Raw genomic sequence first — 12,786 nt, 5'->3', positions numbered from 1 at the left:
TAGCATGATGAAAACCCAGGAAAAGTCTGGAGAGCAGGAAGAGCTGGAGAGCTCATTTTATCAAAAATTGTTTCCGCAACAACACTAGGCTTCTGTCTCTAGGAACAGGGGTACGTTGCCTGGTTCAAGTCTTTCCCCTCCTCTTACAAAGGAGGAAAGCCAAGTTTTTCTGGGCTTGGGGCTGGGGAACTGTTTGGTTCCCAGAGGCAGAAGGGAAGGTCCAAGAGGAGGGTCTCATCAATCGCCATTTGGCCTGTTGTGGTCTGCCAGGATGGCCACAGCCCCGTCTGAAGGTAACTGTGTCTTCAGTGTGCCTCCAAACAGCACAGTTTTTGTAGAACAAGAAAAGGGAAAATAGGCATCCAACTCTAGCACCTGCATCACATCGAGAATGGAAAGTGACTCTGATGGTCGGTCATTCTTGTGACTTGGCATTATCTGTTATTCTTTTCCCCAAAATTCTTTGCCAAAAATCCCAGGGGGTCCCTCCACCCTCAAGGCCAGGACCTCAATGACCCATGGAATCCTGGGAAATCACTTACATCTCCAGTGACCTTGATGCAGGATCCGCTTTTATATCTCTAGATTTGGAGTCAGAAGACCTGGGTTCATATCCTTGAATATGTTACTGAGGGTAAGTCATTTCCTCTCTGAGTTTTTCAGTTTCCTCATCTGTAAAATGTGGACGTTCCTCTAGGTGACCTTTCCATTTCTAAATACTGGTTATCGCAGAGAAATCCTCCTTTTTTGCCTTAGGATCTGGATGCAGCAAAAGTAAGTCCATATAATAATTTAGAGAATAACAAAGTATGAAAGACAGCAGCAGCACACACACAAGGCAAGGCAAGAAGCACTTATTAAGTGCTTTCTGTATACTTGGCACTTGTGCCAAAGACACAAAGTCATGCCAAGTTAACCTAATGTAGCTGTGATATGTGGGTGATGCCAGCCCCCAAGGGAACTAAATATAAACAAGAAAACAATTAAACAGAAGTATACTCAAAACATGCAGCAATGAACAAACACATGCAAGGCATACAGTCATCACACAGGAAAACATTAGCATTGTCATCCGGAGTGCCACGGGAATCATTTTTCTCACTTTTGGCTGGTCATTGGTCAGAGAGCTGGCTCTCCATGGATTGGCTGACCTGTCTGCTGCTTCCTGTACCTGAACCCGTTAATGGCATAGGCTGCCCATAGTGCTAATCAGAACTAAAGTCTTACATCCTAATCTTTAACCAGTTGATTGATCAATAAACATTTATTAAGCTCCTACTATGTGCTAGGAACTGGGCTAAGCACTTTACAGATACTGTTTCATTTGATCATGACAACAATCCTGGGAGTAGATGTTATTATGATCTCCATTTTACACTTGAGGAAACTGAGGCAGAGGGTACGTGACTTGCTCAGCGTCAAAAGCCTAGGAAGTGTCTGAGGTAGGATTTGAAGGGAGGTTGTGACTAGTGGTAGGAGTCTTCTAGCTACTCTTTCAACTTAGATACCTACTTGGCTGGGAGTAACCAGAAGGCTCTCCATCCTTTTGTCCTTGGTGGTGGTGGGGAGTAGCCAAAGTCTCTCTATCCCAAGAGACTCCAAAGTACAAGTCAATAGGAAGGTGTGGCTCATACCCAAACATTAGCAGACCTGGTGCAGTCACATGTATGTACCAGAGGCCATCTCAAGTTGTGCTGATCTGTATCTGGCCACTGGACCCAGATGGCTCAGGAGAAGAAAGTGAGGCTGGTGACCTTGCACAGCCCTCCCTCACTTCAATCCAATTCACTTGTAAGTCCAGGCATCACCTTCCTGGTGTCATGGTCTTCTTCAAGAACAAAGGACAAACAAGTTGTATGCCAGGAATGCCATGTGTTGATTCCATTGAAATTTTGGTTCTGATCTTAGTGCCCCTCACATCTTCAGTAGGGTGGCATTGAAATGCCAGGCTATGGGTCCCCTTGAGGATGTCAAATGCAGTGTTCCCACTAGCTAAAGTTGACAGTTCCTTAAACAGCATGCTTTCAAAATCTCTGCTATGATCTGGATGGATCCTGGCACAAAGTCTCTGCATTAAGAAATGCTTCTCCTATGACGCATTAGCAACTGTGGAAGCTTTCTTCCAGGTTCAATATGCCCATGCATATCAGGAGAAATGCAGTTAGGTGGTGTAGTAGTGGATAGAGCAAGAGACCTGGAGTCAGGAGGATCTGAGTTCAAATTTGAGTTCAAATCAGATACTCACTAGCTATATGACCCTGGGCAAGTCACTTAACACTGTTTGCCTCAGTTTCCTCATCTGTGAAATGAGTTGAAAGAAATGGCAAACCATGCCAATATCTCTGCCAAGAAAACCCTCAAAGAGGCCACAAAGAGTCATACACAATTGTACAACAACATCATGAGAAATGGTCAGTTGTCACATTCTTACTGTCTCTTTCTAAAGTTAGAAAGTCAATGCAGACAATTTCCAAGGTTTGTGAGTACTTATATTCTGTAATACGGAGCATGCACCAATATTTTTCTTTTTACTCAATGAGCATGAACCTTGTACTTCCTGGTGAAATTTGCAGCCATCTTGGGCCTGTAGAATCTGTCTCTCACAAGCTTCAGGGTCCTCTCTTGACCCTTATGTCCAAAGTCATCTTTTTTAAAATTTAATTAATTATTTATTTATTTTTCACGTTTAACATTCATTTCCATAAAATTTTAAGTTTTGAATTTTCTCCCCCATTCTCTCATCCTCTTTCCCCAAGTTAGTGTGCAATCTGATGTAGGCTGTCCTTATCAATTCTACTATTCATATTAAACATATTTTGTCCAAAGTTATCTTGAAAAATGTTCCTGTAGTACCACCTATGGGAAAAGTAACAGCCCAATATCTCACTCCACTTTACAGCTCCGATCTCTGCCCCTAGATGTCTCAACAACAGAATACATTTGAGGGAACAGAACTCCAGGCTTTTGGAATCATGGACTCACTTTGGGGTTTGTATTACTTCTTGAAGATCTTCATCTACCATCTGTTCTCACTGCTGGTCATCCATGGACAGCTGAGGTGCAGAAGGTTGATTCAATGAAGGAAGATCCGCATATGTTGCTGGCATGTTGTCTGTATACTACCATTTGCATCCTGGATTTCAGAGTTAGAACTCATCACTTTTTAAAAATAGTTTTATTTTACTTATTTATTTCCCACTTAATAGTGTTTTATTTTTTTGTATTACATGATAAGGACAGTTTCCAACATTCACTTTTGTAAGATTTTGATTTCCAAATTTTTTTCTCCCTCACCCCGCACCTCGAAGACAGCAATCAATCTGATATAGGCTACACATGTACAATCATGTTAAACATATTTCCACATTAGTCATGCTGTGAAAGAAGAATCAAAACAAAAGGGGAAAACCACGAGAAGGAAAAAAGTGAGAGAAAATAGTATGCTTCTATCTGCATTCAGACTTCATAGTTCTTTCTCTGGATGTGGAAAGCATTTTGCATCATGAGTTCTTTGGAAATGTTTTAAATCATTGCATTCCTGAAAAGAATTAACTCTCTCAAAGAAAGTCATCTCATAATGTTGCTGTTACTGTATACAGTGTTCTCCTGGTTCTGCTCATTTCACAGAGCATCAGTTCACATAAGTCTTTCCAGGTTTTTCTGAAGTCTGCCTGCTCATCATTTTTTATAGCATAATAGTATTCCATTATATTCATAAATCAGAATTTGTTCAGCTTTTCCCCAATTGGTGGGTATCTCCTCAGTTTCCAGTTCTCAGCCACCACAAAAAGAGATGCTATAAATATTTTTTGCACATGTGCCCCTTTCCCTTTTCTTTGATCATTTTGGCATGCAGATCTAGCAGAGGTATTGCTGGATCAAAGGGTATGCAAAGATTTATAACCCTTTGAGCATAGTGCCAAGTTGCTCTCTGGAATGGTTGTTGATTCAGCTCACCACTCCACCAATGATGAATTAGTGTTCCAGTTTTCCCACATCTTCTCCAATATTTATCATTTTCCTTTTTTCATATTAGCCATTCTGATAAGTGAGAGGTGGTATCTCAGAGTTGTCTTAATTTGCATTTCTCTAATCAATATCATTTATTTATTTCTCTAATTAGAGCATTTATTTTTAAATTTTATTTAGTATTTTATTTTTCTCCAATTATATGTAAAAATTTTTTAACATTCATTTTTAAAACTTTGAGTTCCAAATTCTCTCTTCCTCCCTTCCCACTGCCCTCACTGAGAAGCCAAGCAATTTGATATAGGTTATACTTGTATAATAATGCAAAACATATTTCTATATTAGTCATATTGTAAAAGAAGACATAGGCCAAAAAAGTAAAAAAAAACTCAAGAAAAATAAAGTTTTAAAAAGTATGTTTTAATCTGTATTCAGACACCATCAGTTCTTTCTCTGGGGATGGATAGTATTTTTCATCATAAATCCTTCGGAGTTGTCTTGGATCATTGTATTACTATGAGCAGCTAAGTCATTCACAGCTGTTCATTCCCATTATTGCTGTTACTTTGTACACAGTACATTTCACTTTGCATCAGTCCAGGCAAGTCTTTCTAGGTTTTTCTGAGAGCATCCTGTTCATAATTTCTTATAGCACAATAGTATTCCATGACAATCATATAGTACAATTTGTTCAATCATTCCCCAGTTGATGGGGATTTCCCCAATTTCCAGCTCCCTGCCACCAGAAAAAGAGCTGCTAGAAACATTTTGTACACATAGATCTTTTTCTCTCTTGTTTTTTATCTCTTTTGGATACAGACCTAGTAGTGACACTGCTAGGTCAAAGTAGTCTTTTGAACACAGCTCCAAATCACTCTGAAGAATGGTTGAATCAGTTCACAACTCTACCAACAGTGCATTAATGTCTTGTTTATCCCATATCCTCTCCAACATTTGTCATTCTCTTTTTCTGTCCTATTAGCCAATCTAATAGGTCTGAGGTAGTACCTCAGAACTGTTTCAATTTGCATTCCTTTGGGGTAGAGGGGAATATACATTCAATGAAATGGAAGGCTTTCAAGCATTCTTGAGAGTTGACAGCTCTGGAAACAGCCACTGCTGTTGTTGATTCAGTGGCTCCCAAGATCTGCTCCTGGTTTGCAGGGATCCAGTCTGCAATGGTACTGCCTGCATTGGACTGGACTTTACTCTCACTCAGGTGCATCAGAGCTTTCCTGCTGACTTTCTAAGTTGTCTTTGGCCAAAAAATTATTTCACCCCATCTCACTTCAGTAATTATTTTATGGCATTTTAAAAATGCGTTCAGAAGGATTTGGGGGAGAGCTCAGGAGAATCCCTGCCTTTTCTCTGCCATCTTGGCTCCACCTCCCTCATTTCTTCTTTAAATAACTCTATAAGGGGGCAGAGTCAAGATGGCGGAGTAAAAGCAGGGACTTGTTAGAGCTGTTCCCCCCAAACCCAGCCAAATGCCTTTTTAAAATGACTCTAAACAAATTCTGGAGCTGGAGAACCCTCAGAATGATGGAATGAAGCAAATCTCCAGCCCAAGACAATCTAGAAGGTCAATGGGAAGCCCTCAAGGAGCTCCAAGTCTAATGAGGGAGATACCATGCAATAGCTATGTATAAACAAGACAGATGAAAACTTGTTCATATTTTTCCATCCATTATCAATCATTACTTGCCATTCACTCTGTTTCTGGGTCCCTTCAGTCAGAGAGGCATGAATGAGATCGGTACTTTAGGAATGGCAACATCATTCTTTTCTTCTTTTTTCCCCCAATTACACATAAAATCAATTTTTAACATTAGTTTTTAAAAATTTTGAGTTCTAAATGTCCTCCCATTCTTCCTCTCTTCCCCACTCATTAAGAAGTTAAGCAATTAAATGTCTCAGTATAATTTCCCCCCAGTTAATAGTATTTTATTTTTTTCCAATTTTGTGTTAAAATAGTTTTCAACATTCACTTTTACAGGATTTTGAGTTCCAAATTTTTTTTCTCCCTCACTGCCTTCCCAAGGTGCCAAACAATTCCATATAGGTTATACATGTACAATCACATTAAACATAGTTCCACATTAGTCATGTTGTGTAAGAAGAATCAGAACAGAAGGGAAAAACTATAAGAAAGGGGAAAAAAGAGATCAAATAGTATACTCACATCTGCATTCAGACCCCATAGTTCTTTCTCTGGATGTGGATAGCATTTTCTATTGTGAGTGTTTTGGATTTGTCTTAGATCACTGTATTGCTGAGAAGAGCTAAGTCTATCAAACCTGTTCATTGTACTAAGCAACATAATTCTTTTTAATTTTTTAATTTTAAATTATTTTATTTGTTTTCAGTTTCCTACAATCCCTTCCATATATCTTAGATTTTTCCCCTTTCTCCCTGAGATGGCATGAAATCTTATATAGGTTCTACACATACATTCCTATTAAATACATTTTCACCTTAGCCATGTTGCATTGAAGAATTAAAATGAATGGGAGAAACCATAAAACAAAACAAAACAAAGCCTAACACAAGAGAAAATGGTCTGCTTTATTCTGTGATCCAATTCCATAGTTCTTTCTCTGGATGTAGAAGTCATTTTGCCTGGAGTCCATTGGGAATTTTTTAGTTCCTTGTATTGCTGTGAAGGACTAAGTCCACCAGAAAAATTCCTTGCACACTGTGGTTGTTTCTGTGTACAAAGTTCTTCAGGTTCTGCTCCTTTCACTCAGCATCAGTTCATATAAGTCCTTCCAAGCCTCTCTGAAGTCTTCCTGGTCATCATTTCTTATAGCACAATAGTGTTCCATTACGTTCATATATCACAACTTGTTCAGTCATACCCCAATTGATGGGCATCCCCTTGATTTCCAGTTTTTGGCCACCACAAAGAGAGCTGCTATAAATAGTTTTGTACATGTGGGACCCTTTCCCATTTTAATGATCTCTTGGGGATACAGTCCTAGAAGCAATATTGCTGGGTCAAAGGGTATGCACATTTTTGTAGTTCTTTGGTCATAGTTCCAAACTGGTCTCCAGAATGGTTGGATCAGCTCACAGCTGATTTTAGTGTCCCAGCTTTCCCACATCTTCTCCAACATTTATCATCTTCCTGTTTCATCACGTTTGCCAATCTTATAGGTGTGATGTGGTACCTCAGAGTTGTTTTGATTTGCGTCTCTCTAGTCAATAGTGATTTAGAGCATTTTTTCATATGACTATAGATAGCTTTAATTTCTTCCTCTGAGAACCGCCTGTTCATATCCTTTGACCATTTATCAACTGGGTGGATGACTTGTATTCTTGTAAATTTGACTCAGTTTTCTATATGTTTTAGAAATGAAGCCTTTATCATAGACACTAGTAAGCAACACAATTCATAAGGATTTTTTTCTTTTTAAAAAAATTTAGTATTTTGTTTTCCCCCAATTACATGTAAAAACAAATTTTGACATTCATTTTTAAAACTTTGAGTTTCAAATTCTCTCCCCACCCCCCTCACTGAGAAGGCAAGCAATTCAATATAGGTTATACATGTGTAGTCATGCAAAACACTTTTCCATATTAGTCATGTTGTGAAAGAAAGCATAGACCCCTCCCCCCCAAAAAACCTCAAGAAAATGAACTAAAAATAGTGTGCTTCAGTCTATTAAGACACCATCAGCTCATTCTCTGATGAAATAACGTATTTCATCATAAGTCCTTCAGAGAGGACTTTTTGATAATTACTTAGGAAACTTAGAAAAGTCCTTGGTCTTGACAGTTCTAGTTGTTCAATTATTTTCATTCATGTCTGTCCATGACCTCAGTTGGGTTTTCTTGGAAGAGACACTGGAGTGGTTTGCCATTTCCTTCTCCAGCTCATTTTACAGATGAAGAAAATGAGCAAACAGGGTGACTTGCCCAGGGTCACACAGTTAATAAGTATCTGAGGCAAGATTTGAACTCAGGTCACCTTGACTGATGACAAATCATCTATGCACTGCACTACCTAACTTCCCCTTATTAAGCACTGCCTCTGCTTCTGCTGCAGGTATCTTGGAACTGGTGCTGTCAACTTCACCCTCCAGGAATGGGGTCCCTTGTGCTCTATCCACTGTGACACCTAACTGCCCCTTGAAGTTTCTATAGGTATGGCCAAATAAGGAGCATTCTTTTCTTCTTTTATCAATGATACCCTATGTTGTCACCCACGTACTTACCAGAAACTCTGCAAATCAGGCACTTGTCAATTGACAGCTTCAGGTCACTTTCTTCAGACCAATGGGTCACTTTTATCAATTTCTCCTCATGTTCTTCCAGTATCTTCCCAAAGACAATGATGACATCAAACTATATGAACACTTTTATAGGACATGTAGGTCTCCCACTACTTTCTCAATCCATCTCTAGAAAATGGCAGCTGCCTCCAGGATACTTTGGAACCAATAATCAAAAAGCAACAATCCTACTGAGCAGAGAAACCAGGCTTTCTTCTATCTTCCTCTACCATGGGAATCTGATGGTAACTGGTGCCCAAGTCCAGTGCTGGGGACCACTGTTTGTCTAACAAGGCAGGTCTGGCATTTGATATGGTGTCCTGGCCCATTACCAGGTTCTGAGACTTCAAACTTTAATATTCCCCCAAGTTCCTTTCCTTCATCAGTACTATCACTAGAGGTAACACATACAGGTGACTGGACTCTGGGATGACATCATTATCTCCAATCTTTGAAGTCGTTGGATATTTGAAATAGTCTCTAAGGTCATCTATCACAGATAAAGGGAAGTTTCTGGAAGGACTGGGAGCCATTGAGTTGGATCCTGGAGGTTTCTTTTCAGGCAGATCCTGTATCCCACTAAGGCAGTGAGAATGTGCCTATCCTCGCACTGGTCTTCTGGTCAACTGCTCATTCCATTGTTCTGGTCCTGAGGAGTCACCACAATGGAACCTCTTGGAATCGACTTCTGAGACTGAGGAACCTGTGCTTTTGGGATGGTCACCCTCCCCACTTGCCTTGATTCTTCCACAAGCCTTTGTCCACAAAGTCTGCCTAAGAAGTTCAGGGTGCAGGTACTGGGGTCCCAGCTTTGCTTGGCAGTATTCCCTTACTTGAACAATATGGAATTGGTTCCAATTAGTGATGGCGCTCCATGGACAGATGGTAGATCTGCACGCTGCTCTATTGATGCCACTTCCTTGGGAAATTTCAAGATATTTTTCTCAACTTCTCAGAGGCTGACAGGTGCAGTGGGTAGGATGCTGGGCTTGGAGTCAGGAAGGCCTGAGTTCAAATATGGCCTCAGATACTTACTAGCTGTATGACCCCAGGCAAGTCACTTAATCTCTCTCAACCTGAATTTCCTCAACTGTAAAATGGGATAAAGATAGTACCTACCTCCCAGGGTTGTTCTGAAGACCAAATAAGATAATATTTGTAAAACCCTTAGCACAATGCTTGGCACATGACCAGTGTTTAATACAGGATTACATCCTTCCCCCATCACCCTTTATATGTTTCTTTCATAGTGTCTAGAACATGACAGTCACTTGTGTGTGATTGTCCAGGCTGGCAGCATGTTCATATTAAAAGTCACCTCTTTATGGGCCCCTAGGATTCTAGGTTGAATGGAATCATAAAGAATTCAACCATTTCTTAAGTCAATTGCAACTGATAAACTTTTATTAAGCACCTACTACATGCCAGATACTGTGCTAAGTACTGGGGGTACAAGAAGCAAAAGACAATCTTTGCTCTCAAGGAACTTAAACTTTATTCGGGGGGAGATAACACACAAATAAATATAAAAGCTATATATTGGATTAATAGGAAATAATGACAGAGGGAAAACACTGGAATTAAAAGGAGTTGGGCAGGGAAGAGGAGATTTTAGTGGCATCTTAAGGGAAGGCAGGAAGGTCAGTGGTCAGAGGGGAGAGCATTCCTGGCATGGGGGACAGCCAGAGAGAATGTCCAGAGCCAAGGGACATGGAGGGGGTCTGGTTCCTGGAATGACCAGGATTCAGTTTTACTGGATGGAAGAGTACAGGTTGGAGAGTAAGGTGTAAGAAGACTGAAGAGGTAAGAGGCAGCTGTTATGAAAGGTTTTAATGCCAAACAGAGCACTTTGTATTTGCTCCTACAGGCAATAGGGAGTCACTAGTGTTTACTGGGTTGGGGGTGGAGGGAGTTGATGTGACTGGATCTGTGCTTTGGGTAATAACTTTGTTGTTTTTCATCCTTTGTTCTTGAAGAGGACCAGTGATATCTCAGGAGATATCCTGATTTGCGCATGATTTGGATTTAAGTGAGGTGGAGTTGTCCAAAGTCATTAGACTCACTCTCTCTTCCTGAGTTACCAAAGTCCAGTGGCAGGACAAAAGTCAGGACAAGTCATGATGGCCTTGGCATCTTCAACGTCTGACCAAGGTCTAAGCTCCATAGAGTCTGCTTCAGCTGCCTTCATGGCTCTTGGGACAAACTGCTCTCATCTACCCATTCTGCTGGGGGAAGTCTTCACATGAATGGGGTAGATACCCCCAACTCACTGACAGATTTGATGCATGTTGGTGACCCTCAACCTGATTTAACCTGTCTTCAGAGATGATTTTACTGGGTTAGGGCTTCTTGGAGCAACGGGTGAGAGTTGGGTGAATCATGAGGACACCAAAGGTGAATGAGCAACCCTCACACCAAAGGTGCTGATCCTCCTTGAATGCCCAACTTCAGTGGATGAACGAAGTGTGGATTGGAGGGGAGAGACTTGAGACAGGAAGACACCCCTCCTCCTGGCAGCTATTGCAGCAGTCCAGATGTGAGATGATGAGGATCTGCACCAGGATGGGAGCAGTGTCAGAGGAGAGAAAAAGGTATATTCAAGAGACGTTCCACAGGTGAACTAGACAAGCCTTGGCTACAGCTTGAATGTGGGGGGGGGGGGGGGGGTTGTGTGTGAGAAGTCCAGGATGACTCATTCCTAGGTTGTGATCCTTAAGACTTGGGAGGATGGTGTTTCTCTCTACAGGAAGAGGAAGGCAAAGTTTAAGAGGAAGGTAATAAGTTCTACTTTGGACAGAACGTGAATGCTGAATTTAACTAGACATCCAGTCTACTAGACATCCAGTTTAAGATGTCTGAAAGGCAGGAAGAGTTCAACAGAGAGATCAAGGTAGGATAGGTAGATCTGAGAATCATTAGTATATGTTATTAACTGGTTAACTCTTTGTGACCCCATGGACCATACCACATCAAGCTGTCCATGGGGTTTTCTTGGCAAAGATATTGGAGTGATTTGCCATTTTTTTCTCTAGTGAATGAAAGCAAACAGGGTTAAGTGACTTGCCCAGGATCACAAAGCTAGTAAGTGTTTGACTCTAGGCCCAACTACTTAGCTACCTCTAACCATCAGCAACAGATGGTAATTATGTCTATGGGAGCTGAAGAGATCACCAAGTGGAGTAGTGTAGAGGGAGAAAAGGGTCCAGGACAGAACTTTGAGGGACACCTATGGCCAGGGGAGGATCCACCAAAGGAGACAGAGAAGGAACGGTCAGAGAGTTAGGAGCAGAACCAGGAGAGAGAGGAGTATCCCAAAAATCTAGAGAGAAGAGAGTGTCAAGGGGAAGAGTGATCAATATTGTTGAAGGCTGCAGAGAAATCTACAGAGATTGGGCATCTTTGTAGGCAGTAAGGAGTGAGTCAGTAGAGAGGGAATTGAAAATAAATGAAGGAATGGGGATAACAGAGGGGTCAGTCTGTTGGACATGAGATGGAACGGGATCACTTGAATAAGTAGAGAGGTCAGCTTCAGTGTATCAGGTCTTGTGCAAAGCACTTTATAAATATTAACCTCATTTTATCCTCACAACAACTTTGCCAGGCAGGTGCTATTATTATTCCATTTTACATTTGTGGAAGTGTACTTTTTTTTAAAAACTTCCTTTTAGTTTCTCTAAAAATATTAGGAAATACCATTTCTCCAACCTAAAACCCTTTCTGGACTTTCCTCTTTCTGCTTCCAGTAAGAAGAACAAAAGCCAGAGTCTTACTTGGAAACCAAATGTAACTCTTATCTGGATGGGATGATTGCTTGAGTATTAGACACTCTCTTGGGAAATTCAAGGTTAAAGATACTGGTTCGTGGAAGGAATCAAGGGATGATTATTCTAACGTGATCTTTTCCTTGTTCAAAATTCCTGTAAATGTTATCTGAAATCTTGGGGTGTAGAGAATCATGGTGAAGGGCATGGGAGACTATGCCATGTTCAACATCTCCCTCTCTCCATCCCTGCCCCCTTCTTTCTCTGTCTCTGTCTCTACCTCTCTTAACTAGAAATGGGTTGAATACAGGTTAATGTTAAATTCAATTAAATTTTTTCTGGTAGACTTGAGCCTAAATGACAGAGTACATTATTGGTATAAATTTTTTTTCCCTCTATGCAAGCTTGAATTGGATGATAGGAGCCATCCCATGGAGCCTGCCCAGAGTTGGCATTCCAGATTCCAGATGACTGAGGATCCAGAACCAATGACCTAGAGGATGTATGGAGGGAGCAAGTGCCCTTTAGCTTTGCTCTTCCCCTCAGACTGTCAGGACTGTTTTGAGCTGCTTCCTAAGGCAGAAATGAGGAAGGGGGCTGCTTATCTGAAGTCCCACAAAGGTTTCCATGAAATGCATCTATACCTCACATCTTGCATAGGCAAACCAGACCCTGGGTTTGAGCTGCATCTTTGAATTATTCTTTCCTGATCTGAAGTGAATAAGTATGTATCCTGAGATAAAAGTGTTCAAGGCTTAGAGGAGATTTTGTGATTTCAAGAG

The sequence above is a fragment of the Notamacropus eugenii genome, chromosome 5, assembly GCF_028372415.1.
Source record: "Notamacropus eugenii isolate mMacEug1 chromosome 5, mMacEug1.pri_v2, whole genome shotgun sequence".
Lineage (NCBI taxonomy): Eukaryota > Metazoa > Chordata > Mammalia > Diprotodontia > Macropodidae > Notamacropus > Notamacropus eugenii.
Note: the sequence above shows the minus strand (reverse complement) of the source record.